Genomic DNA, 26252 nt, shown 5'->3' on the forward strand with positions numbered 1-26252 from the left:
ACTTGCCGGCCCTGACATGTTTTAGTAGGGATATCAACAACCCCAGTGAGAACCTCGTGGGCCGCCGTGGTGAGAAACGATGAGAAATGATTCTCCCTGCTACCAAGAGCAGGACCCAGAGCAGTGGTGCGGGGGCGGAGGTGACAAAGCTCATTCCGACGGAGGCTCCAGTATTCCCAGCATAAGGGCTTCCTAAGGGCTTCCCAGAAAAGCAAGCAGGTGTCGAAGGAACATAAAACCCTGCCACCTGGAACTGCTGAAGGCAAGTAGAACAGCGGTCTTCAAAGGTGAAGAGTGTCATTACGGTCAAGAGAGATTAGGTTTGTTCCAAGTGAACCTGCACCATGGGGTGGATCTAACCACCAGGGTCTAAAATCAGATATCTGTATTCTAAACGGCTGACTTGTTCAAAGGAAAGGGCTATTTTAGGAAGTAGAAGCATCATCAGGGAGGTTGTATTGGTCCACTTTCAAAGTCCCTTCCAATCTTGAAATTGTGTGAAGAACACAGCAGAGAAGTGCTGCTGCTCCGTTTCCTTCCTTTCTCTTCTCAACAACCCTCAGTTTGGTTTGGACGCCCCGCACGATTCTGGGAGCTCATTCTGCGTGAGCCAGTGGGTGACCTGGACTATGCCAGTTAGCTCATCACACACATGTGCGCGCGCGCGCGCACACACACACACACACACACACACCTATGATTAATCCAGTCTAGGGGCGCCTGGGTGGCGCAGTCGGTTAAGCGTCCGACTTCAGCCAGGTCACGATCTCGCGGTCCGTGAGTTCGAGCCCCGCGTCGGGCTCTGGGCTGATGGCTCAGAGCCTGGAGCCTGTTTCCGATTCTGTGTCTCCCTCTCTCTCTGCCCCTCCCCCGTTCATGCTCTGTCTCTCTCTGTCCCAAAAATAAATAAACGTTGAAAAAAAAAATCCAGTCTTTACTGGGCATGTCCCTGTAGATTTAGTTACAAGAATTTTCTAGGGTTATTAAAACAAATACTTTCTTTTCTCTGCTACATGTGACTAAGGAAGCAAGAAATCCTAGTTGCTATTGGCAGATATTTGGGACCACTACAAAAGCCGTCTGTAAGAAAAAGGTAGAGATGGGGAAAGGAAGGACACAGGGACCTTGGTGACATTGTTGTCTTGAATCAAGCCTTATGGGAAGTCAGACCTACCTCTGAGCCTTCTGTGCTATGAATCAACAAAATCCCTTGATTGTTTAACCCAGTTTTAGGTGGGTTTTCTCTTATTTGCAAATAAAACTGTGTTGATCAATGCATGGGCACTAATAAGAAGGGTAAGTCTTAGTCCCTGCCTGCAAAGAGCTTCCAATATGAATGGGGAGATGAGACATTTACAGGATAAATAGAACAAATACAGGATAGGAATAGAAGAGATATCAGATGAGACTGCAGGAGATAAAGTACCAAATGGGTATTACCCAAAACATGAAAAACCACAGGAAAAACTGAAAATAATTCTGTAAGCTACTCAGGAATAGGGGCTGTTTTCTTTCCTTCCTGTCTTATTTATGGTAACCATGGTGAGGACTTGTGGCCCAATGATTGAGAGCGTGGTCCCTGGAGCCAGATTGTAGAGACTTGACTTCTGGCTTAGCCATTACTACCTGTGTGATCTTGGTTAATAACTTACCCTTTCTGAACCTTAATTTTCTGGTCTCTAAAATGGACATAAAATAGTAATTACTTCTTAGGGTATAAAATGTACAGTAAGTACAGCTTTTATCATGATTCAAAGAATAGTTTTTGAATACCTATATTAAACACTCTATTTGGAATAGGACAACAATGAATAAAACATAATCTTTGCCTTTAAGGAGGTTATAACTCTGATGAAGGATACAGAATAGTGAACAGGCAATTGGAGGAAAAGAGGAGAAGCTGATGAGGAGGAGAAGAAGGGGGAAGGAAGAGGTGAAGTAGGAGGAAAGATGGATGGTAGAGATCTCCTTCCCAGCTGGTCTCTTTGGTTGAAAGAAACTGAAGGAGTTATTTTCCAGCCAGTCTCTGTGAGGCTTGGGAGGGGGATAAAGGCCAGAGGACAGCTGTTCACAGGAAACAGTGTGGGATCCAAGCAAGAAAATAAGAACATGGTGGCTGCTGTGGGTGATACAGCTCATAGAGTGTTTCATGGAGCACATGAACCCTCTTTTAGAAATACTTGGGGAGAGGGGTGCCTGGCTGGCTAGTCGGTTAAGCGTCTGAATTCGGCTCAGGTCATGATCTCATGGTTCATGGGTTCAAGCCCCGTGTTGGGCTCTGCACTGACATCTCGGAGCCTGGAGACTGCTTCAGGTTCTGTGTCTCCCTCTCCCTCTGCCCCTCCCCTGCTCCCGCTCTGTCTCTCTCTCTCAAAAATAAATAAAACATTAAAAAAAATAGAAATACTTGGGGAGAGGGGGAAGGGACTTAGGGGAAGAGCTGAGCTCCTACTTGTGTGTGTGTGTGTGTGTGTGTGTGTGTGTGTGTGTAAATGCAAGGGGTGTGCAGTAGAAGTCCCAGCGGGCCCTTATAATTTGGGCAGAACTGTAAAGAAATCTCATTTTGTAGTTATGGGCTGAAGGCCTGGTCTCTGAACCAGACAATCTGGTGTTAAGGAAACAAACAGAAACATACTGGGCCAGGATTTAAGTATTATTTTGTTCCCATGTCACTTGAGTAGGGGTATTTTTCCTAACTCTCTGGGTCCATGGGATACATTACCATGCCAGTTGGCCTCACTGGGGATTTTCCCAAAGCCTCAGACTAGTGCAGCTGAGCTGGACCACAGGTAAAGTTTCCACAACCTCACAAGGGCATTTTCTACCAATCAGACAAGACAGGAAGTTTCTTTTTATAAAACTAGAAGTAGTATCTAGAAGACCTTTTTTAGGGTGAATGATATTTGTTAGATTTTTTTTAAAGACACACTAAATTAATAATTTTAAAAAGTAATTTTGGGGGCATCTGGGTGGCTCAGCTGGTTAAGTATCTGACTTCGGTTCCGGTCACGATCTCATGGTCTGTGGGTTCGAACCTCGCATCAGGTTCTGTGCTGACAGCTCAGAGCCTAGAGCCTGCTTCAGATTCTGTATCTCTCTTTCTGCCCCTCCCCTGCTCATACTCTCTCTCTCTCTCTCTCAAAAATAAATAAAGATTAAAACATGTTTTTTAATAATTTGGGGCAATATTTTATAAATGTCTTTGTTTACTTATGGGAAATTCTAAATATACTCCATAAAAAACTGATAATGAAATATTTGATCAAAAAATTTCCATTCATGTTATGAAAGATCATTTACCATTTTGTGTAGTTAAATTTATTTCTGATGGCAAATCTACTACATGAAAATCCTCAATGGTTTGGGAATAGAGGCTTCTTTTAGAAAATCAACTGTATTGTGTTCTGAGTACTTTGAATCTGACTAATCTTGAGGCAAATTCCTTTGATGAAGAGATTCAAATCTGGATATTTTGCCACAGAATAAAAGCTCTTTTGTCTTATGATGAAGTTGGTGCATTTATCTTGTGTTCTATTACCTTGAGGATGACATTATTTCTTGATAAGTGGACATGCTTTATTTTTTTATTATTATTAATGTTTTTATTAAATTTTGAGACAGAAAGCATGAGCAGGGGAGGGACAGAGAGAGAGGACAGAGGATCTGAAGCTAGTTCCCCGCTGACAGCAGCGAGCCCACATGAGGCTAGAACTCACGAACCCCGAACCAGGAGATCATGACCTGAGACAAAGTTGAACGCTCAACCGACTAAGCCACCCAGGTGCCCCATTGGAAATGCTTAATAAAAAAAAAGAAAAAGAAAAAGTTCTAAGTGCCCTGTTCAAAACCTTGGACTCTACCAATTCAATAAACTCCAAGATTTCTAACTGCCTGTGTTGGTCTTTTCAAGCTTGTGAACTTTTTCCAGAACTGAGGAAAACTGCCATTTAGCAGGCTGGAAGTACTGAAGAATTAATACTACCCAGGAATAGTCCTCAATAAATGATTGAAAGGAATTGGGGTGTAAATACCACAGCTTGACCCTCCTTGGTTAGGATAATTCTGACATGTGTGTTTTATAATGTTTCTTGCAGTTTCCTTATGGGATTAAACTCCAACGTCACTCACAATGGTAGTAGGCTTAATGACCCACTCTAATTAAACAAGGAGGCCATCAGACTGAGGTGATTCTAACACTTTAGTAACCTACATAAGCAAACTAAAACCTAAGCCTGTAATGCTTCAAGCCTAAGAATACAAAACTAAGGACAGCCAATCACAAATAGTTGACTCGGGTTTCCCAAATAATGCAACTACCTAAGCTAGTAGTCAAATAATTCCTTCACTGTGTTTCTGCCTCTTCTCTATAAGTCTTTCCCCTAGCTCCTATATGTGGAGTACTCCTAACTACTGATTTGGTGATGCCTAATTCAAATCAATTTTTGCCCAAATAAATTTCTTTTTTATGGCTGAGTAATATTACATTATATATAGATACTGAATTTTCCTTATCCACTCATCTATCAGTGGACATTTGGGTTGCTTCCATATCTCGGCTGTGGTAAGTAAAGCTGCAATAAACATAGGGGTGCATATATCTTTTTGAATTAGTGTTTTTGGGGGCACCTGGGTGGCTCAGTCAGTTAAGCATCTGACTTCGGCTCAGATCATGGTCTCAAAGTTCGTGAGTTCGAGCCTGGCATCAGGCTCTATGCTGACAGCTCAGAGCCTGGAACCTGCGTCAGATTCTGTGTCTCCCTCTCTGCCCCTCCCCTGCTTGCGCTCTCTCTGTCTTTCTCTCTCAAAAAAATAAACATTAAAATTTTTTTTTGAATTGTTTTTGCTTTCTTCAGGGAAATACCCAGAAATGGAATTGCTAGATCATATGGTATTTCTATTTTTAATTTTTTGAGGAATTGCAAAAGGCCTCCTGTTGCATTTTAAAATAATAATTTTACTTATTTGGAACCAAAATATGTTTTGAAGACTTTTAAAAAATCAGTGCTGCACATTTTAACATAGAATAAAAAATGTAACATAGACTATCAAAAACAAACTTCTCTTACCATGTAGGTGTTTTGGGTTTTCTGTTTTAATTTTTAAGTGTATCTAGTATTTTGGTCAAATTATCTGTAAATTCTAGATCAGGAAACTGGTTACAGATGTATCATCTTCAGATTTCCCTTATTGGCAAAAAGCCTTTGGAAAAAACATCAATTTATACCAGTGTTAAAAACAAGATGACAAGACCCAAATGCAGTCATTTATGCTAAGTTGCCCCGCATCACCAAATCAAGATTTAAATGACAGTTTTGACTTTCCCAGAAATGAAATCTTAAACCAGTCAATCAGGAATCATCCGATCAGCACTAGTTAGGTCATCTGGCTGATAGATCCCCGCCATCCTCTAAAGGAAGTTAACCTTGCAATAACCAGCCTATTTTTTTTTTTGTTGCCTCTAATAACTTCTTTGTTCTGCTCCTTTCTGCCTGTAGAAGAAGTCTTTCATTTTGTACAGTTCCTCAGTGTTCCTTTCTATCTGTTAGATTGTATGCAATTTGATTCATAAATTGAGTAAAGCCAGTAAGATCTCTAGAGTGGTCTGAAAAGAAAATATCACAGGACATATATCACCATCCTCTGAAAATTGTACTTTTTTTGTTTGAATCTTAAAGGAATCTGAATGGACTTCTTTAAGATCACAATGTATTTTTCTTCCCTGTGTTATATGGTGATCAATGATGTAAAAAGATGAAGATAATGAATTCCTGCCTTCCTAGGTACTTCGTTAGAGAGCGCTGAAGGATTGTCCCATTATCAGCTAATGAAACCCACCTGCCCACTGCCGAGTCTGGTTAAACACTCAGTTTGAAAACTCAGAAAAGATAAGTGAGGAGCATCACCTGCTCTCTGACACCAGGCAATTTATAGTGGAAAACTTTTGCATATTATGAGGAATTAAATGGAGGTAGTTCAGGAGACATTCTCAAAGCCTGAGTTCAAACAGGCTTTGCTCTTCCTTGATCTCTTTGAAAGCCAGCAACCTCTGAATGCTGGCAGGAGAAGGGAGCATTTTCTCATTGTAAATTGAATGACCTGATTTTTATCTCTAGTTGGATTCCAGGAGGAAGCATGATGTCATTTCAACCACTGGCCAGAAAACTTCTTGCTTAATGAGCACTTTGAGCTTACTGGCAGCCAAGAAGGTCTTTGTTTACAGTGCTTGGAAACAGAGGTCAAAGATCCTCTTTCTCTGGCTTTAAGGAACAAAGGGACAGGCTTGCTAACCAGCCCTTGTCCGGGAGCGAGTTTCAGACAATGGCAGACAGATAAATACACAGGCTCCCCCAAAAGGTCATAAAGTCTGAGAGGTCAATCAGACCGGAAAAAGAGGGAGCTGAAATGCCATCAAAGATGGGTTTTCTGCCTCCTTACTATGGTACTATGGCACATAAGTCATCCCTATCTGACCCTGAGGGAGGGGCTGGGTTTCAGCCCAGCATCCAGTGGCAGGTGTGTGCCATTCTCCTTGCTCCCCAGCCCCTCTGCCCCTCACTAACTCCTGCACCCAGCCCCCACCGGGCAGCTTCCCTCAGCTGTCTGAGCAGTTGCTGAGGGCTCAAGTGGTCTCCACCCACTGGCAGCTGTTAGATACATTCTAAGAGTGGAGGCAGATCTCCGGAAGTCTGGTTACTAACTACTGAGGGCAATACCAACAATATACGAAGAGAAAAAGGGGAGTGGTTGATTTCTGCTTGTGGTACCTAGTAAATTATATATTAGGCAAAAAGGTTGAGTATGGAGAAAAACACAGAGAAGACCATTCTCCAATAGAAATAGTGTAAGCCTTCTGAAAATTTTCTTTCTTTTTCTTTTTTTCAGCTTATTTATTTTGAGAGGGAGAGAGAGAGGAAGAGAGAGAGGGAGAAGGAAAGAGAGAGAGAGAGAGAGGGAAATCGAGCGGGGGAGGGGCAGAGAGAGTCCAAAGCTGGCTCTGTGCTGACAGTAGAGAGCCGGATGCTGGGCTCAAAATTATGAACTGAGACATAATGACCTGAGCCAAAGTCAGCCACTCAACCAACTGAGCCACTGAGGTGCCCAATTTTTCTTTCTTAAAAACAGTTTTACTGAGATATAATGGACATAAACTAGACATGATTAAAGTGTACAATTTGGTAAGTTTTTACATATCAATCATCTCAGTCAGGATCATCACCCCCAAAAGTTTCCTCTCTGTAAGCCCTCCTTTCCATGGCTGGCCTTTCCACACTCCCCTATCCCCATCCCAGGTGACCACATCTGGGTGACATAGCTTTGTGTCACTATTTTGGACTTCCAAGAGCTTTATATAAGTAGAGTTATACATTGTATACTCTTTTTAAAACCTGGCTTCTTTCAGGGCCCTTGGGTGGCTCAGTCAGTTAAGCATCCGATTTCGGCTGTGGTCATGATCTTGCGGTTTGTGAGTTCGAGGCCCACATCGGGCTCTGTGCTGACAGCTTGGAGCCTGGAGCCTGCTTCGGATTCTCTGTCTCCCTCTCTCTCTGGCCCTTCCTCTCTCTCTCTCTCTCTCTCTCTCTCTCTCTCAAAAATAAATAAACATTGGGGCGCCTGGGTGGCGCAGTCGGTTAAGCGTCCGACTTCAGCCAGTTCACGATCTCGCGGTCCGTGAGTTCGAGCCCCGCGTCGGGCTCTGGGCTGATGGCTCAGAGCCTGGAGCCTGTTTCCGATTCTGTGTCTCCCTCTCTCTCTGCCCCTCCCCCGTTCATGCTCTGTCTCTCTCTGTCCCAAAAATAAATAAACGTTGAAAAAAAAAATTAAAAAAAAATAAACATTAAAAAAACCAAAAAAAAAACCCTGGCTTCTTTCACTCCGCACATTATCCATCTTGCTGTGTATATCAGTAGTTCATTCTCTTTATTGTTACGTAGTATCCCATCTGGCTAAACCACAATTTGTGTATTTGCCAATTGATAGACATTTGGTTGTTTCCAGTTTTGGATTAGTACAAATAAAGCTACTACAACCATTTGTGTACAAGTCTGAATGTGGACACATACTTTAGTTTCTCTCAAGTAAATACCTAGGAATGGAATGATTGGGTCCTATGGTATGGGTACATTCAACTTTTAAAGAAACTGCCAGACTGCTTTCCAAAGGGGTTGCAATATTTTACATTCCCATCAGCAGTGTTTGAAGGTTCCAATTCTTCTACATCCTCACCAACAGTTGGTATAGTCAGTCTTTTTAATTTTGGACATGCTAATAGATATGTAGTAGTGTTCGACTGTGGTTATAATTTGCATTTTCCCAATGACTAATGATGATGGGCATCTTTTCCCGGGTTTGTCATTTGTACATCTTTTGCCATTTTTAAACTAGGATGTTTGTTTTCCTATTATTGTTTTAAAGTGCTTTATAAGGGTGCTTGGCTGGCTCAGTCAGTGGAGCATGTGGCTCTTAATCTTGGGGTTGTGAGTTTGAGTCCCACGTTAGGTGTAGGGATTTAAAAATAAAATCTTTTAAATCTTTTAAAAAGATTTAAAAATAAAATCTTGAGATGCCTGGGGGGCTCATTCGGTTAAGCGTCTGACTCTTGATTTTGGCTCAGGTCATGATCTCGTGGTTCCTGAGTTAGGGTCCCATGTCAGGCTCTGTGCTGACAGTGAGGAGCCTGCTTGAGATTCCCTGTCTCCCTCTCTCTCTGCCCCTACCCTGCTCATACTCCCTGTCTCTCAAAATTAAATAAACTAAAAAAAAAAAAAAGAATTTAAAAAATAAAATAAATAAAATCTTTAAAAAAAAGAAAGTACTTTATGTATTCTGGATACATGTCCTTTATCAGATCTATTATGCAAATATTTCTTGTCAGTCTGTGGCTTGTCTTTGCATTCTCTTAACAGTTCTTTTATTTTTGTTTAATTTATTTTAATTTGTTTAATTTTTTTTCAAGAGAGAGCATGGGAGGGGCAGAGGAGGAGAGAGAGAGAGGCAGAGAGAGAATCTTAAGCAGGCTCCATGCTCAGTGCAGACCCCAATTCAGGGCTCGATCCCATGACCCTGTGATCATGATTTGAGCCAAATACAGACTCTCTCTTTTTTTTTTTTAAATGTTTATTTGTTTCTTTTTGAGAGAGAGAGAGAGAGAGAGAGAGAGAGAGAGCGAGCAGGTAAGGGGCAAAGAGAGAGGGAGACAGAAAGAGAATCCCAAGCAGACTCTGCACTGTCAGCACAGAGCCTGATGTGGGGCTCAAACCCACCAACTGTGAAATCATGACCTGAGCTGAGATCAAGAGTCAGATGCTTAACCAACTGAACCATGCAGGTGCCCCAAGAGTCAGACTCTTCACAAAACCGAGTACTCAGGTGCCCCCACCCACAGTTCTTTTAAAGAGCAGAAATTCTCAACTTGGATGAAGTCCAATTTATCAAATTTTCTGCTACTATTTCTACAAGTTTAGGTAATGAAATGGATTTGATATAATTTTTTTAAATGTTTATTTTTGAGAGAGAGAGAGAGAGAGAGAAAGAGAGAGAGAGAGAGAAAGAGAGAGAGAGTGAGCCTGCACACACACATGCACACAGAGAAGGGGGAGAGAGAGAGAGGGAGAGAGAATCCCAAGCAGGTTCTGCACTGTCAACATGAGCCCCACTTGGCTTGATCTGTGCGATCATGGCCTGAGCTGAAATCAAAGCCGAAATCAAGAATTGGTTGCCTAATGGATGGAGCCAACCAGGTGCACCAGACTTGATATAATTTTATGTGTCTTCACAAATTTATGACTTGATTTTTATCTAAAAAATTTTTGTTTATTTTTCTTCAAAAAAATTTTTTTAATGTTTTTTGTTTTGTTTTGTTTTGTTTTTTTTTGAGAGAGACAGAATGCGAGTTGGGGAGGGGCAGAGAGAGAGAGGGAGATACAGAATCCAAAACAGGCTCCAGGCTCCTACCTGTCAGCACAGAACCTGACACGGGGCTCAAACTCATGAACTGTGAGATCATGACCTGAGCCAAAGTCCACACTTAACCAACTGAGCCACCCAGGCACCTCTTTTTTTTTGTTTTTCAATTGTTCTATTTTAATGTAGTGGAATTTTTCTTAAGCTAGTGTTTATTTAAATGTGTGGGTTTTTTTTTGTTTTTGTTTTCAGAGTTCAATCCTAATTTTAGATTTTAAGAAATATTACAGTCTTTTAGCTAAGTAATCCAAACTTTGACTGTCTTCCTAATTTTTAAAACATCATATCTGTATCCAAAACAGAAATACAATCTTTTGCAATTGCTAATTCAAAAATGATTTATTTCCTCCCAGAATGCTCTGAAGAGAGGTCATTGCTTGGCATTAGATTTAATCTAAGAACTTTTTGTTTTAATAACACTTTTTATAAATCTACTCACCTAGTTTTCTAATATTTTTAAAGCTTTCAATGCACTTTTAATTACTTTTACCTGACATATTTATCATACTCTTTAATGTCTATTACATATTTACAGATGAAATATGTATCCTGAAACATTTCTTTTCCCCCTGTATTTTTCTTTAACTGCATGATTTTATCTGAAAGTTACCAGCTTCCATTTATTCCCATTACCTTTTGTAAAATGGTAAAATACGAGATAGGCTACTTCATTATCTCACACTGTTTTCTGATCACTTTGTATGACTTGGTTTTTAAATGTGGCCTAGTAAATTCTTTCCTGGTCAAGTCTCATTACCAAAGCGATCAAATAACTACAGGATATCCAGGTTCCAGTGCCTGCCCGCTTATTTCAAGCAAAATTTGATAAAGCAAAATTTCAGTACCAGAAGGAAGCATGGACTAAAACAGAAAAAGGGTGGTGGTGCTATTTTTATAAGCACAGCTACAGGAAAGGATAAAGCTGAGCTTCTGGGGTCTGTGGGGAGAGCAGCTTTGTCTTCAACTGCAGGGGATAATAAGGGCCAGAAAATTAGGCCCAACTCATCCATGAATCAGATATAAAAAGATTCCAGTTCTGCCACTGGGGGAGGAATGAGCCATGGCTCTATACATAGGCATTTGGCAGTTCTGCTTTTTAGCGTGAGCAATTCTCCACATGCCTCCACGATTTTAAATTATTTACAATGTATTTATTTATTTTGTTTTTAAAAAATGTTTATTTATATTGAGAGAGAGAGAGAGAGGGAAAATGCAAGCAGGGTAGGGGCAGAGAGAGGGAGTCCCAAGCAGGCTCTGCGTTGAGAGCACGGAGCCCCACGCAGGGCTCGATCCCACCAACCGTGAGCCTGAGACCTGAGCCGAAATCAAGTGTCAGATGCTTAACTGATGGAGCCACCCAGGTGCCCCTAAATAACTATAATTTAGATAAAGGACCATGCCTAGACCCAAATAATAAAAGTAACACTTACCATGGCTACTGCTTATGCTTGCTAGAGGTGTGTTTTCATAGTACCTCATGTAACCTCCTGACCACCCTGTGAGGTAGGTACTGGTACTGTCTCATTTCATAAATGAGGAAACGGAAGCACAGAAAGATCAAGTGAGCAGTGAAGCCAGATGGTTCTGACTTCAGATCTATGCTCCTCTTCCTCATCCTCTACGGACTCTACTTTCTCATGGCACTTACGTAACTGTCTTTTACCTCATGGGTGGTCTTAAGTATATCTTGTTTATTTAAGTCTATTCCCTATTTAAGTGAATCACTTTAAATAGGGAATATAAGGAGGGCACACAAGGACAAATAAGGGCACAGTGCTGAGCCTAGGAGCGGTGGTGGGTGCTTCTTACCAGGGCCCTGCTAGCATCCCTCAGCCCTGCGCTCTGGCACATGAGCTGCGCTCAGCACTTGCAACCCACTGGGAGGGCCCTGTGAGAAGTCTGTCTCCCTCACTAGACTGGGAGCCCCTGAGGGTAGGGACAGTCGGATTAGTGCCAGTGCTTAGCTGCTTCTTGATATCATTCGCTGATTGAGGAGTTGAAGGAATCTCCTATCCTAGCCCTGATGAAGTCTTTGATTCTAAATTTACATGCTTAAGAAAGACAGATTGCAGGGCACCTGGGGGGCTCAGTTGGGTAAGCGGCCGACTATTGATTTTGGCTCAGGTCACGATCTCACAGTTTGTGGATTCAAGCCCCGCATCGGGCTCTGCACTGACAGCATGGAGCCTGCTTGGGATTCTCTCTCTTCCTCTCTCTCTGTCCCTACCCCATGTGCCCTCTCTCAAAATAAACATTAAAAAAAAAAAAAAAAGACTGATTGCTTCATGTAAGAACTCAGTTAGCAACCAGGTAACTGGTGGCGTGTGCCAGATCAATTATTCCCATAGGGAAGTGGTCAGACTAACTCTAAAGATAGCTCAGATGTCTTTATTCTGGAATCCTACTGTTATCCTGTTACCACAATGATTCAGAGCCTCTTTGTGGACCTGTATACATTAAAAACTAGGGACTCTGATATTGGGTAGTCCTTCTGAGGGGCCTATACCATAGTCATGGAAGGAAAGAAGAAGGGCACTTCACCCAGGAAAGCCTGCACAAGAATCACCATCATTATCACAGTTGTCCCTGAGAGAATCTTGGCTGCTGCAGCACCGTTCTTTATGTGCATTAACTCACCTTCTCTCCACCACAAGACAAATGAACAGTGAATTACCAATAAGTGCAAACTGATCATTGTTTTATAATTTATATCAATCAACATAGTTTTATAGTCATAGTTATTTTTATGCTTTTATCATTTAAATTCTATACCTGCCTTAAAAGTGATTTATGGCCCACCATTAAAGTATTATAACATTCTTTGTGTATTCCCCCTCACCAGAGAGCTTTATATTTTCATACGCGTTTCTATTGCTCTCTAGCATCCTTTTGTTTCAACTTGAAGGACTCCCTTTAGCAATTCTTACAAAGCTAGTCTAGTGATGATGAACCCTTTCAGCTTCTGTTTCTCTGGGCAAATCTTTACCTCCCCTTCATTTTTGAAGGACAGTTTTGCCTTCTTGAGAAAGCAACTCATCAGGTACAAGGAAGCTCCCCAGATAAACACAAGTTGAGTGAGTTCATCATCACTATGACTGCTGATTCCATTCAAATGAAACAGCTTTTCTTGCTCATTCCAATGTGGCTGTTTTTGGCTTTGAACTTGCCTTAGGTGCTGTGACTTCCAAACTGGTTTCTGGAGTTCTCACAAAGTCTTTTTGACTGTATGTTGTTAAGTCAATGTCTCTATAGGGGAACAAGGTCTGGAGCTTCCTATTCTGTCATCTTGCTAAAGTCACGCCATAACCTACACAATATTTTTGCTAAAAATGTTTAACTTGAATCTAAACATGAGGAAATAATTAAACAGATCTGGGGACAATCTGAAGACAACTAGCATGCATATGTCAAAAGTGTTAATGCCATAAAAGTCTTCCCCCACCCTCAAAAAAGGCTGAGAGAGTATTCTGGATTAAAGGAGACAAAAGAGATATGATAGTGCAGCACATGAAGCTTGATTGCGTTCTGATTTTTTTTAAAGAAAGCCATAAATATCATTTTGAGGATAATTGAGGAAATTTGGATATATACTACTTGTTTAAAATCAATAGTAGGGGCACCTGGGTGACTCAGTCACTTTAATGCTGTCCAGTTTTCCCAGCACCATTTGCTGAAGAGACTGTCTTTTTCCCATTGGATATTCTTTTCTGCTTTGTCCAAGATGAAGCCCACCTAATTTGTGGGTCCGTTTCTAGGTTCTCTATTCTGTTTCATTGATCTGTGTGTCTGTTTTTGTGCCAGTACCATACTGTTTTTATTATAGCTTTGTAATACAGCTTCAAGTCCGCGATTGTGATGCCTCCAGCTTTGGTTTTCTCTTTCAACTTGACTTTGGCTATTCAGGGTCTTTTGTGGTTCCATACAAATTTTAGAATTGTTTGTTCTAGTTCTGTGAAGAGTGCTGGTGTTATTTTGATTGGGATTGCACTGAATGCATAGATTGCTTTGGGTAGTATTGACATTTTAACAATATTTGTTCCTCCAATCCATGAGCATGGAATGTTTTTCCATTTCTTTGTGTCTTCTTCAATTTCTTTCATAAGCTTTCTATAGTTTTCAGAGTACAGATCTTTTACCTCTTTGGTTAGGTTTATCCCTAAGTACGTTATGGTTTTTGGTGCAATTGTAAGTGGGATCAATTCCTTGATTTCTCTTTCTGCTGGTTCATTATTTGTGTATAGAAATGCAACCGATTTCTGTACATTGATTTTATATCCTGTGACTTTGCTGAATTTATGTGTTAATTCTAGCAGTTTTTTGATGCAGTCTTTCAGGTTTTCCACATAGAGTATCATTTCATCTGTGAAGAGTGAAAGTTTGACTTCTTTGTTGCCAATTTGGATGCCTTTTATTTCTTTTTGCTGTCTGCTGAGGCTAGGACTTCCAACACTATATTGAACAACAGTGGTGAGAGTGGACATCCCTGTCATGTTCCTGACCTTAGGGGGAAAGCTCTCAGTTTTTCCCCATTGAGGATGATATGAGCAGTGGGTCTTTTGTATATGGCCTTGGGGTATGTTCTTGGGGTATGTCTTGGAGTATGTTCCTTCTATCCTTTCTAACCCTTCTTGAGGGTTTTTATCAAGAAAGGATGCTGCATTTTGTCAGATGCTTTTTCTGCACCTATTGAGAGAATCATGTGGTTCTTGTCCTTTCTTTCACTAATGTGATGTATCACATTGATTGATTTGCAGATATTGAACCACCCCGACAGCCCAGGAATAAATCCCACTTGATTGTGGTAATTCTTTTAGTGTATTGTTGGATTTGGTTTGCTAGCATCTTGTTGAGAATTTTCCATCCCTGTTCATCAGGGAGATTGGTCTGTCATTCTCCTTTTTTGTGGGGTTTTGTCTGGTTTTGGAATCAAGGTAATATGCCTCTTTCAGGGAATGAGTTTGGATGTTTTCCTTCTATTTCTATTTTTTGGAACAGCTTCAAAAGAATAGGTATTAACTCTGTAAATGTTTGATAGAATTCCCCTGGGAAGCCATCTGGCCCTGGACTCTTGATTTTTGGGAGATTTTTGATTACTGCCATGTCTTCTTTATCCATTCATCAGTTGATGTACACTGGGGCTGTTTCCATAATTTGGCCATAATGCTGCTATAAACATCAGGATGCATGTATCCCTTTGAATCAGTATTTTTATATTCTTTGGGTGAATACCCAGTAGTGCAATTGCTGGATCATAGGGTATTTTATTTTTAACTTTTGAGGAAACTCCATAGTGTTTCCAGAGTGACTGCACCAGTTTCATCAAGATATTCTTATCCACCCACTTTATAGATGAGAAAACCAAGGATCAGAGTGGTTAGCAGCCTACTCTATGTCACACAATAGAAAAGCTGGGAATTCAACCTGAGTGTGTTCACACAATTTTAATGTTATGTTAAAGTGAATTCACTGCACTCAAGGTAGGAATTGTTGTGGCCACCTTCTCATAAAGAAGAAATCTGAGGCCCTGAGATGAGGTGGAATTGCCAAAGTCATGAGGTGTTTTGGCTGAGCCAAAGTGTCAGCCCAGTGTTTCTTTTGGAGCTCTTTTCCATTATGTGTTGCTGAGATAGGTAGAGAGAGAGACAGACAGGGAGAGAGAGAGAGAGAGAGAGAGAGAGAGAGAGAGAGAGAAAGGAACTGATTGATTGGGTGGGGGATAAAAGCCTTACATTTTCTCTTTCTGATAAACTCCCCACCGTTTACCCTGACAAATATTTTAGTAAGATCTGGGATTGGGGCCAATCATGAGGTATGGCAACTGTTGGCTCAGTTTCTGTCTGATGAATCCTGTTCTCTTTGCCTGCCCTCCTCCCTCCTGACCCCTGCTCATCCTACTCTACTCTCTCTCCGTCTCATCACTCAGCCCTACAAGCCTTACTCCTACTCATCCTTCAGGCCTCAGATTATTCAACTCCATTTATTTCAAGAAAGTTAAACAATTTTTTTAAATGTTTATTTATTTTTGAGAGACAGAAAGAGAGAGAGACAAAGAGTGAGTGGAAGAGCAGTAGAGAGGGAGGGAGGCACAGAATCTGAAGCAGGCTCCAGGCTCTGAGCTGTCAGCACAGAGCCCGACACGGGGCTCAAACCCATGAACTATGAGATCACGACCTCAGCTGAAGTTGGATGCTCAAACAAGTGAGCAACCCAGGCTCCCTTTCAAGAAAGTTTTCCTAACCTTCACAAACCCCTGTCTCACCCCATCCCTGTAGGCTAAGATCCCCTTCCTCTCAGAGCTCCCTGTAATCACAGCTAATATTTATTGGTATAAGTTATGAGCACTTTACATGCATAAATTCATTTAGTCCTCAAAGACCATGAGGGACGGATAGTAATAGCATTACCTCCATTTTATGATAAAGAAATCACGACATAGAAAAGCTAGCTAACTTCCCTAAGATCACACAGCTAGTATGAATTCAAACACAGGTATCTGGCTCAGAGCCTAAACTTTTAACCACTATGTAGTAATTGTTTTTCTTAGTACATATAACAATTACAAGTATTTGTTTACTGTAAGCCTTCTCTGTTTAACTGAAAGCTCTATAGCTTGTTCACTAGTATATCTTGGCACTTAGTCTCAGGCCTTTTATCACTGGGGCCCAATAAATATTTGTTGAATGAATAGTCATGTAGGTCGGGCATTGGGAAGAACAAGGTAGCAGGAGTCACACAGACCAGAGTCAGTCACTTGGCCACTTACCAATTAGGTGATTTTGGATAGGTCAATTGACTTTCCAATGGAGTAGTTTTGCATTTGAAAAATGGAAATTAAATCATTGTGTGACTATATTGCAACTACGTGGAAAATTGCATTCTGGTGTAAATGTCAGTTATGACGGCTTATTGTACCTGATAGGTAACCAGAATATGGTTTTTCCACTTCCAAAAAAGAAACAAGATAGAGACTCTGTCCAGAAAAAGTCACTCCCTGCCTATATTGATTGAGCAGGCCTCAGGGATAGGCCAGAAATTCTAAGTTAGGCCAGAAGAACCTGGCCAAAGAGACCTGACAGGTTTGTTGGCTGGCATGCCAATGTCTGCTCCTGTCTGTGAGTTCCTCTAGGAGTATGAGACTTAGTTTGCCTATGTGGAACTGAGGGCTGAATCCAGGGATGAAGCAATGCATGGGAATCATGCTGGGGCAGAATCTGAGAGTGGGTGTGAGAAGAACAGGGAAATCAGAGTCCGCACTCATCCTCATCCCAGGGGAGGACTGCGAGAGATGGACTAAGGGCTCTCAGAAGAGGGCACCCTGGGCACCAGGAAATGTGTTCCCTTCACGTGCTCATTCTAACTGTGCACGGGTTGCTGCCTTCTCTTCAGACATGGAGTAAACGCAGGATGAACAGGTAGCTGTGAGGAATGATGTGATTAGACCCATCTTGAATGTTGTTGGGGAAGTAAATAAAGCAAAATGAGAAATCCTAGAAAAGATTGGGCTCGAGGGCATAAAGCTTAGAAGTAACTAGTTCTTAAAAAATATTTCTAAGTTGTCTGTGTCTACAGGTGGTAAGTCACCTATAAGTTTGGCTAGAGTCTAGTATGATTGCTAGGCAGATATTTTGTGAAGACCAAGAAAAGAAAGTGATACCTTTCAGAGCTAGCATGAATCCAGTAGGAACAAATAATGCCTTTCCTAAAAAAGCTGGTTGCTTAATTAGAGGCCATGGGAAGTTGTAAACCCAACAGGTCTTGATGTCAGAGCCAGATGTCCTGAAAGACATGGGAGAGAAACATGGGTGGGAGACAACTGGCTGCCAGACCCTGGGCTTATAGATAATAGAAATACAAAGATGAATAAACATACTTCTTGCCCTCAAGAAGCTCTCAGTTTAGTGGATTTTTGTTTAGATTAATTCTAAGCAGTTAAAAATATCACAAAGATAGATGGATTAATGAAGAGTTCACTGGATTTTTACTTCTAGTGTAGTGCTATTCAACTGAAAAAAGAAAGGTATAGAGACACAGAAGGCATGACAATCAAATTTTTAGGTGACAAAAACCTGGAGGGGTGACTAAAAGTGTGGATGTCTGAATAAGTACTCTTAAAAAGTTCTGACATATCAGAATCAATTAAGTCCAAGTTGAACCTTCACTTAGTTTCAGAATAATTAATTAAGCAAGTGTACTGTTGAACAACCTCTGATTTATGTTTTGTTTTTTGTTTTTTGTTTTTTAACAGTAAGGTTGTTTTAGTCAACCACAGACTCATCATGAGCCAGGAGCACAATGTGGTTGCTACAAGCATGAATGCAGCTGGAGGATTTAATAATAGATGTAGCACATCTGGAACAAGGGAACTTATGACACCACAGTCTACTGTTCAGGTCTAGTCTTGCTCAGAAGGAATGGTGTGTGGTTTGGAGTACCACATTACTTAAGGATATATTCATAAGTTCCCTGTTCTTCCGTAAAGTATGTCTTTCGTTTTTTGGTAAATAGGCTGTTGAAAATGCATTGAAAATTATTATAATCACCCAAACAGAAGAAGTTTTAAATAATGACCCAGACTTAAGAGATGAAAGCCAGAATACTCATGGATAGAGTTTAGTCTTCCTGGATTTTCCTGGATCTCATCATTACATTCCATAGATTTCACCATTCTGTTCTTGAATTGCCTCCATAACACAACATCCTCTTTCTTTAAACTCTTCTCTAGTTCGTGATTGCCCCACTGACAAAGACTCTCTCCTTGACTAAACTTTAGTTAGGCCCCTCTTAGTCCTCCTTTCTGCTAGGCCTTGTCTTTGGGCCCTGTCTTCAGCCTGCCTACGCCAGTTGTAGAAAGAATCCTGTTGAGTCTATCTAGCAAGAATCCCCCTACCCTTGATTTCTCCTCTTAGTAATTTTCCATCCACCACGTCCCTCACCCCCTTGGCTCTGAATCCCCAGCTGCCTTTACCACATTCAGAGTTGAGGCTCTCCCCTACTGTGAGAGTCCTGACACCTATCACAAGAGGCCTGAATAAAGTCTTCCTTATCATATAAACTCTTCCTCTTTCTCTTCCCTTTCTCCTTGATAATTCATCTACTCCTGTGGTTTACAACTTCTGACTTCTTTGATAACCTAGAAATCTATTGTTGCACCTGGTGCTTTGAATGCCAGTGCTGTGTCCAACTGTTGAGGGAAAAAGGATAAGAGAGTACAAATGCGTTTAGTAGTGTTTTACCAATGTGATCTTACTTAATGCCCACAATATCCCTGTTTCGTGTGAGTAGTTGTATACCTATTTTTCAGATGTGGACAATGAAGCTCAGAGTGAGATCATGGCCTGAGCTGGAGTCTGATGCTTAACTAACTGAACCACCCAGGCACCCCACAGTTCTTTCTTTTTGAAGCTAACAGTCTAGAAGGCGAGATGATAAAAAGGCAGATGACAGAGCCAGGTTACAAGGACTTGATCTACTATGGGATGAGCAGTTTACCTTAGATACTTGAGGAGGCAGTATCTGACACTGGTGGGGTCACCTCTCCTGACACTTGGTGGGGTCTTGGAGGAGAAGTAGAAATTTGACTAATATAGCTGTGCCTTTTATTTCACTTTGCACATTTATATGTGTTATCTTCCTCCCCACCTCATGTATGTGCGCAGTAGGCCCTCAAATTGTTGAATGCAAACTTTGAACAGGACTATGGCTGTAATGCAATCAAATATCCACACTTAATTCTTACATGAAAATCTCAGTACATCAAACAGATGGTTTTTCATTACCTGTATCAGAATACTTATCAGTAGAACATGTTGCTTCTTTATTTTGTAAGGGAAGAAATCACGTAGCAGGGAAGTTTAGTTACTTGTGGAAGGTCACACGGCATTCAATGTCAAAAACTCCGTGTTGGATCTGTTCTTTGGGCTCCCAATCCCTGGTGCTCACCATTGTAGCAATCAACATCCGAATGTTCCCATCTCTTCAAAGAACAGCTGGAGATAGAGCCTGAGCAAGAATAGACATGTATTTTATCACTGTGGGTGAGAGAAGGGTCCACAAAAGCACATTCAGTATAGAAATGCTAATAACTTATTAGGATCTCAAAATTTAGGCAATTTCTTACCACCTGGACATTAATGGCTGCAATCAGTTATCCACCTTGGTCTGACCCTGGGAAAACCTGCCAAGTGCTGTCCCACCCTACAGAAACCACTTTGCTGGCAAGAAGAGAAGGGCCATTTTTTGTCACTGAATTCATAGAGGGGGAAGCAGTTCACTCTAATAGTTCTGGAATCTGAAGTTTCATAAAAGGCACCGTATCTCTCTGACTTTCTCATATGTCTTCATCTGTTCCATTGACTCTCTTTGATGGAATATACCAGCAGGTGCTGCAAAGTGCTTTTTAATACTTTAGTAAACAGTTGAGAGAGAAGCCTCATTACAGATAAAGTGAGGAGTGAAGTTGGACAGCCCATTTATCTTACTTGAAATGAAATAAGTGCCATTGTTCAATTAGGCTAAAATAAAATCTCTCATGTTTCTTTCCTAATGTCTTGTTTGGGGCAGAGGTGTGTGGGGGTGGGGGGAAGTAAGCGGCAGGATGAGTAAGCTTCTGAAATATTGCCCAAGATGTGACAACAGAAAAATATCCTCTTTTGAGGAGGGGCGATGGGCATGGGGGCAGGGGAACAACAGCCTCAGCAGCTGCTCCTGCAGAAGTTGCTTTGCACTGATTTCTGCTGGCATGTCCAGTTAGGAAGCAGGGGCATGACACAGCTAGGGACCCATCAGAGAGAGCTAGCTCAAGTCCTTCTTCACTGATGGAACTTTAATTAGCATGTCTCAGAGAGGAAAAGGGAGGAGGGAGATAGATGGCAAAGGAATATCGCTGGGGGTTTTAGGAAGGGGAGTTTGAAGAGTCAGCTTGATCCCTACCAAAAATGTAGGAAGATTGCATATCTGCTCTTATCCTTTAGCCATTAATCATAGCCAATGTTTTTGCTGATTTTTAAGGGGATGGAAGGGGGAAAGTGTTGAGCTGAAGGGTGGGGTGTAGGTGTTGGGAAAGCATGGTGGTTGTGGAGGAGAGAAAGAAAGCTTGTCTTGTCACGGTAGTTTGCACCTGGCTCTTTCTCAGCTGCTGTTCTGGTTAAGAGAATGCTTTCATTTGTTTTCTCCCTGTGGATACACATGCTTGTTTTCAAGAAATGTGGGAAAACCCCGTTTTTGCTCCCAGACTGTTCATCTGGTAGAAGGCTATGATCTTTGCTAGGAGATATCTTTCCCCCTGACTTTTTCTACTTTGCCTGAACCAAATCAAATTTAGTGTAAGGTATCTGATACACTGGGGGGAGAGAAAAGGCAGCGAGAATGAAAGCCAAAGTTCTGGCTCATTCGTTTGAGGTTTCAGACCTAGGTAGAAATATCGCTCTCAATAGTAATCTTGTTTTATATGTGATATCCAGGGTGATAAGTCCTTGTATTCTACTCTTTCTGCTATGGCTCCAGTATTTTTCAAATATTTTTATCTACATGGAAAATACAAACTATTCACCTATTTCTTCAAAACTTTTTTTGTTAGCCTAAGAGACTCATGCATGAAAGTATTGCCAAATGGTGTTTTGATTCAGTTCCTGATTAAGTTCTTAAAATAAGAGGATTTCACTTCCTCAAACTTTCCTCTACTTCAAAAGGCAACCATGTGCCTCTAGTTGGAAGGATAGCAGCCCTCTGGTCAACTGGTCCTCAGGATGCTGAAAACCAAAGAACTATCACAATACTAAAACCTGGGCTCAGGAGTACCTGCTTGTCCTGGAAGCTCCAGGACAGTGTCCTAGAGCTGCCTCTCTTAAGGCCTCAGGAAAGAGAAAATGCTTCAGAAATCATTTAGAATACTTAACTCATCATATATAATAGAGCAGAACGAAAAATCTGGATTTGGTTTATGGAATGGTAAAGAAGCAATACCTTGTTCAATCCTTGTTATTAGGATAGATTAGTTTAGAGATTAATTTACCGGGAATGTGCCATGAAACAACACTAAGAGGCAACTGTGAAGTTCTTCATACAGTTATCAGCTTCTGAAGGGAGAAGTCAAATCAGATGCTTGTTCAGGGTGGGTCGAACTGGCAAGAACCAGGCAACACCCAGAGAGCAGAACCAAGTGACCAATGCCCAATGTCTCTTGAAAACCACTTTTAAATTTTAGGAAACTTTACAGTCTTTGGGAAGGCAGATATGGTAGCATTGCAGTTATAAATTGCAATTGTTTGTATGAACCTCAGCCTCCTATAATCTGAGCTCCTTGAGAGTAGACATCCTGTTTCTTTCATTTATTCAGTAGGCACAGAGAGTGTAACAAACATGGCTGAGCTGAACTGAACTGAACTCAGTGGATGGCTGGACATGTCCCACTGTTGTAGACTATAGCGAACACAGTAGTTTCTACTTTCTAGCAAATTCAGTAAGAAACCTTCACAAAATAGGAGGCTGAAAATCCCCCTGGAACAAGAAGCATATTTCCCCAGAAATATTCCTATCACTACAGAAGGGTGTGTGGTCTATGTTGGAGGCAGGGGAAGTTGCTCAAGCTTTTCCACAGCTGCATCAAGGAATTTCAAATTCATAAGTTATTTGACCATCATTCATAAGTAAGATAATCCAACTCCAAATTCAGTTTCTGCATTCACCAACTCACCCTTAAATTTCCACTGTGGGTTTCCTGATAACTTTTAAACAAGAAGGGGATGCCCCAGCCAGGACTTTCTTTTCAGACAGGACAAGAGAAGCCACAAAAAGTTTTCACAGTGTCTTCATTCAAGATATTTAAACCTCCTTTCAGAATAAAAATGAAAAGAAGTCACAGTTAATGGGCAACAAAAAATGGAGGACTGAGTGTATAACCACGAAAGGGTTTTCTGAAACCAAAATGTGGATCATAAAGTTGGCAAACTCAATACTCCAATGCAACCAAGCCCGTGTGTCAAATTAGACTTTGGGTCTCCTCTTGGGACTTCAGGATGGTGCCTTACAACCCAGGGAATGCCCACCCACTGGAGGAGAACAAATGAGTTCTTAACAAATTAAGGGGCCCTTAAGTTTAAGTTAATAAATTTCTAGATCTTCAATTTCCAACTGTACTCTTTTCTAAATTTGACCTGCCAAGTCTGTGTTCTGCTGATTCTTCCCACCTCTTATTTTAAATTACCTTTTTACAAATGAAAGACAAACCTTTTACCCATCTTAAGTCTTATAATTGCCCCAGAGTATCAAAGAAGAGGACAATTCCAAGACACCTTGCTCCAGAGGGGAGTCCTGTAAGTGCCAGCAGGACTTATTGAAAGGAAAAGTCCCTTATTTCATCTGAGAGGCGAACTCTTGGCAAGGCTCTGAGGGCTTGCTTATCTACCCATTCATCCATCCATCCCTCCTCTAGTTAAAATTCAAAAGTGAGACGGCTATCACGGCACTGAGCTTTAACATGCTTATTTGAATTGAAAAGTAAAGTAAGACTTTCTGACAGAAAGTGATTCTGTTTGGGACGGTTGGTTTGGCAATGAGAACTGGGTTTGCTAATATATATGGTAGATATTGTCTATAAATTAACTGAATTAAGTATGAAGCTCCAAGATTTTGACCAAAAAAACATATTCAGAGCACATAGACATCATAGAATATGATAGAATATGTTGGAAGTTAAACATATGATGAACATTTCTCAATGTCAGCTCAAAATCATGGAGGGTCACATAGATTATTTTTCAAAGATTGTAACGGAATGTGCAAGGAAATTTGAAGACAGCTGCTCTGGGGTTTCAGCAGGGACTAGGTTAAGCTAGATCAATCGGAAGAGGTTCATTGAAGTGGATTGGTTTGGGTGTTAGCTAGGATGGTTCAAAGTAAAAAGGCAGGGTAAGGATACCTGGTCATTTGTTCAATGTTGACAGCACATGCAAGGACTTCGAGGTTATGCCAAATGTGTCCAGTGGCAGGATGATAATATGACTGGTGTCACTTCAGGGCAGGAACCAATGGGATGGAAGGGACAAATACTTGGGCCACCTGTCTCAGCCTGGAAAAATTTAATATCATTCTTGCTGGGGAGTAGTAGGGGAGTAGATTGGACAGGTGAATGAGAAATAGGGCAGGTTAGAAAAGGTGTTGAAAACCCCATGAAGGACTTTTGTAAAAATGTTTTTATTTATTTTTTAAGAGAGAGAGAGCAAGTGGGGGAGGGGCAGAGAGACAGGACCAGAGGATCTGAAGTGGGCTCTGCACTGATGGGCTGACAGCTGCGAGCCCGATGTGGGGCTCCAACCCACAAACCATGAGATCATGACCCGAGCTGAAGTCTGACGCTCAACTCACTGAGCCACCCAGGCGCCCTGAAAAACCCATGAAGGATTTTAAACCACATGAACAAAGCAGGATTTACTCAGTCTTAGTCCCTCAACTTTTCTAAGCAGGGCATGTTGCTCTTCTGGATTCCCATAAAATTATTTCCATTTTCTGTTAGAGGAGGTCTCTCATGTCATGGCAATTGTTTGGTTACAGGTTGGTCTCCTCCATTATTAGTCTGTGAACTCTTCAATAACATCGGTTATGTCTCATATATCTTTGTAACCCCAAGGCCCAGCACGTCTTCCCTCAAGTGATAGGATCTTATAAACTTTTTCATAAATAAAATAATAAACAAAGGAAGTCCAAAAGGAAGGCAAAAAGGGATGAGATAGGAAAAGAGGCCCAATATGCCATATAGTCCTGTATACCAGGGACTGTGTGCTAGTTCTCCAAAGTCCTCCCAGCTGAAGGGAAATCCTTTCTCCTCTGACCAGCTGTTTTGCTCTGTCTGTAGTTTTGCACTTTCAGGTTGGTGTATTATCACTAATTTGTCATTATTATGTTGTTAGGTGTATGAAATTTGATATAACTCACACATTGGTAGCGTGCAGTAGCAAAAAGAGCAACACTTCAAGGAAATACCTAGGTTTAAAAAAAATGTTTTTTTCCTTGAAGCCTTGGATCACAGCAGCTGACAGAGAACATCTGAAAGTGCAACCCGAGAAACATAATTTGTCTCTTTTTTTATCTAGTTCTTAAATTATTTTCACCCTAAAATCTGTCCTATCTATGGAATCCTTCATAATGAACACTACAAGTTGCAAACTCAATACCCATTCCTTGCTTTCTTGCTAAGAAAACCCTAATTTCCTTTTCAGGCATCTACTCTTTACCTATATGACTTCTGGAACTGCGTCCCCAGCTCCTAGGATAGATCCTACAGATCTAAGCTAATTATGATAATCTCATTTCCCCTGCTAGTGATTGGTTTAGAAATGACCAGAGAAAGTGAAAACAGAAGTGTCCTTGTACAGTGGGAATTTCTGCAGAAAGGCCCAAATCTCTTTAGCCTAAATACAATTTAAGGGAAGGAAGAAGATTCCCTTTAGGGCATTGACCAGACATTAGGTAAAAGCAGAGATTTTTTTTTTTTTTTTTTTTAAGCTGGTGAGGTCAGCAAGGATCTTAATTTATTTCTCATGCTTTGCTTAGACAAGATAATGCACTTAGTACTGCTTGGTCGGTCTCAAATGCTTGGCCAGCTCTCAAAGAGCATTTGATTTGGGGAAAGGATAGAACAGGGCATTCCCAGCCAGCCTTATCAGGACCAGACAGTACTCAGAACTGCAGCCTCAATTGTGTGTGTGCCCTTTTGTGAAACCTCTAAAAGGCTGGATCTGCTTACAGAGCCATTAACTACGGGGTCCCAAAAGTCACCTTACAGGGATGGCTGAGCATCCCTCTCCTAAATGCATAGCAGTCATCAAGCTGGAGCCTTTCACTCTTAACCATTGCCAACCCACAACATACTTAACAGATGCAGGGAAACTCACCAAATCTGTGTGGAAATAAAAATCTCTATTTATTCTGTTAACATACCATTAACTGACCCTAAAATGGGATGGTCACAGGGGGCAACTTGGAAGAAGTAGGATTTTGATTCATTCATTTCCTCATAAATTCAGCCTTTCTCAACTAGGGTTCCCCTTTTGAACTATAGCACACAAACAGTGATTTGAGTGACTGTTTTCTCATTCTAAGAATGGTACAAAGCTAGCGCCATTCATGAGGCATGGGAGAATAAATTAGTTCATGCAGTGGATGGGACATTAGGGCTTAATTCTCTCATGGAACCACAGTTCATTTATTCATTATATTTATTGAATGTTTACTATGTGCCAGATACTCTTATAGGTACTGGTTATACAGCAATGAACAAAACAAAGTCCCTGTTTCAT

This window comes from Lynx rufus, unplaced genomic scaffold (assembly GCF_022079265.1).
Source record: "Lynx rufus isolate CCGP_SWC_20201006 ecotype Redwood Valley unplaced genomic scaffold, mLynRuf1.p SCAF_2, whole genome shotgun sequence".
Taxonomy (NCBI): Eukaryota; Metazoa; Chordata; class Mammalia; order Carnivora; family Felidae; genus Lynx; species Lynx rufus.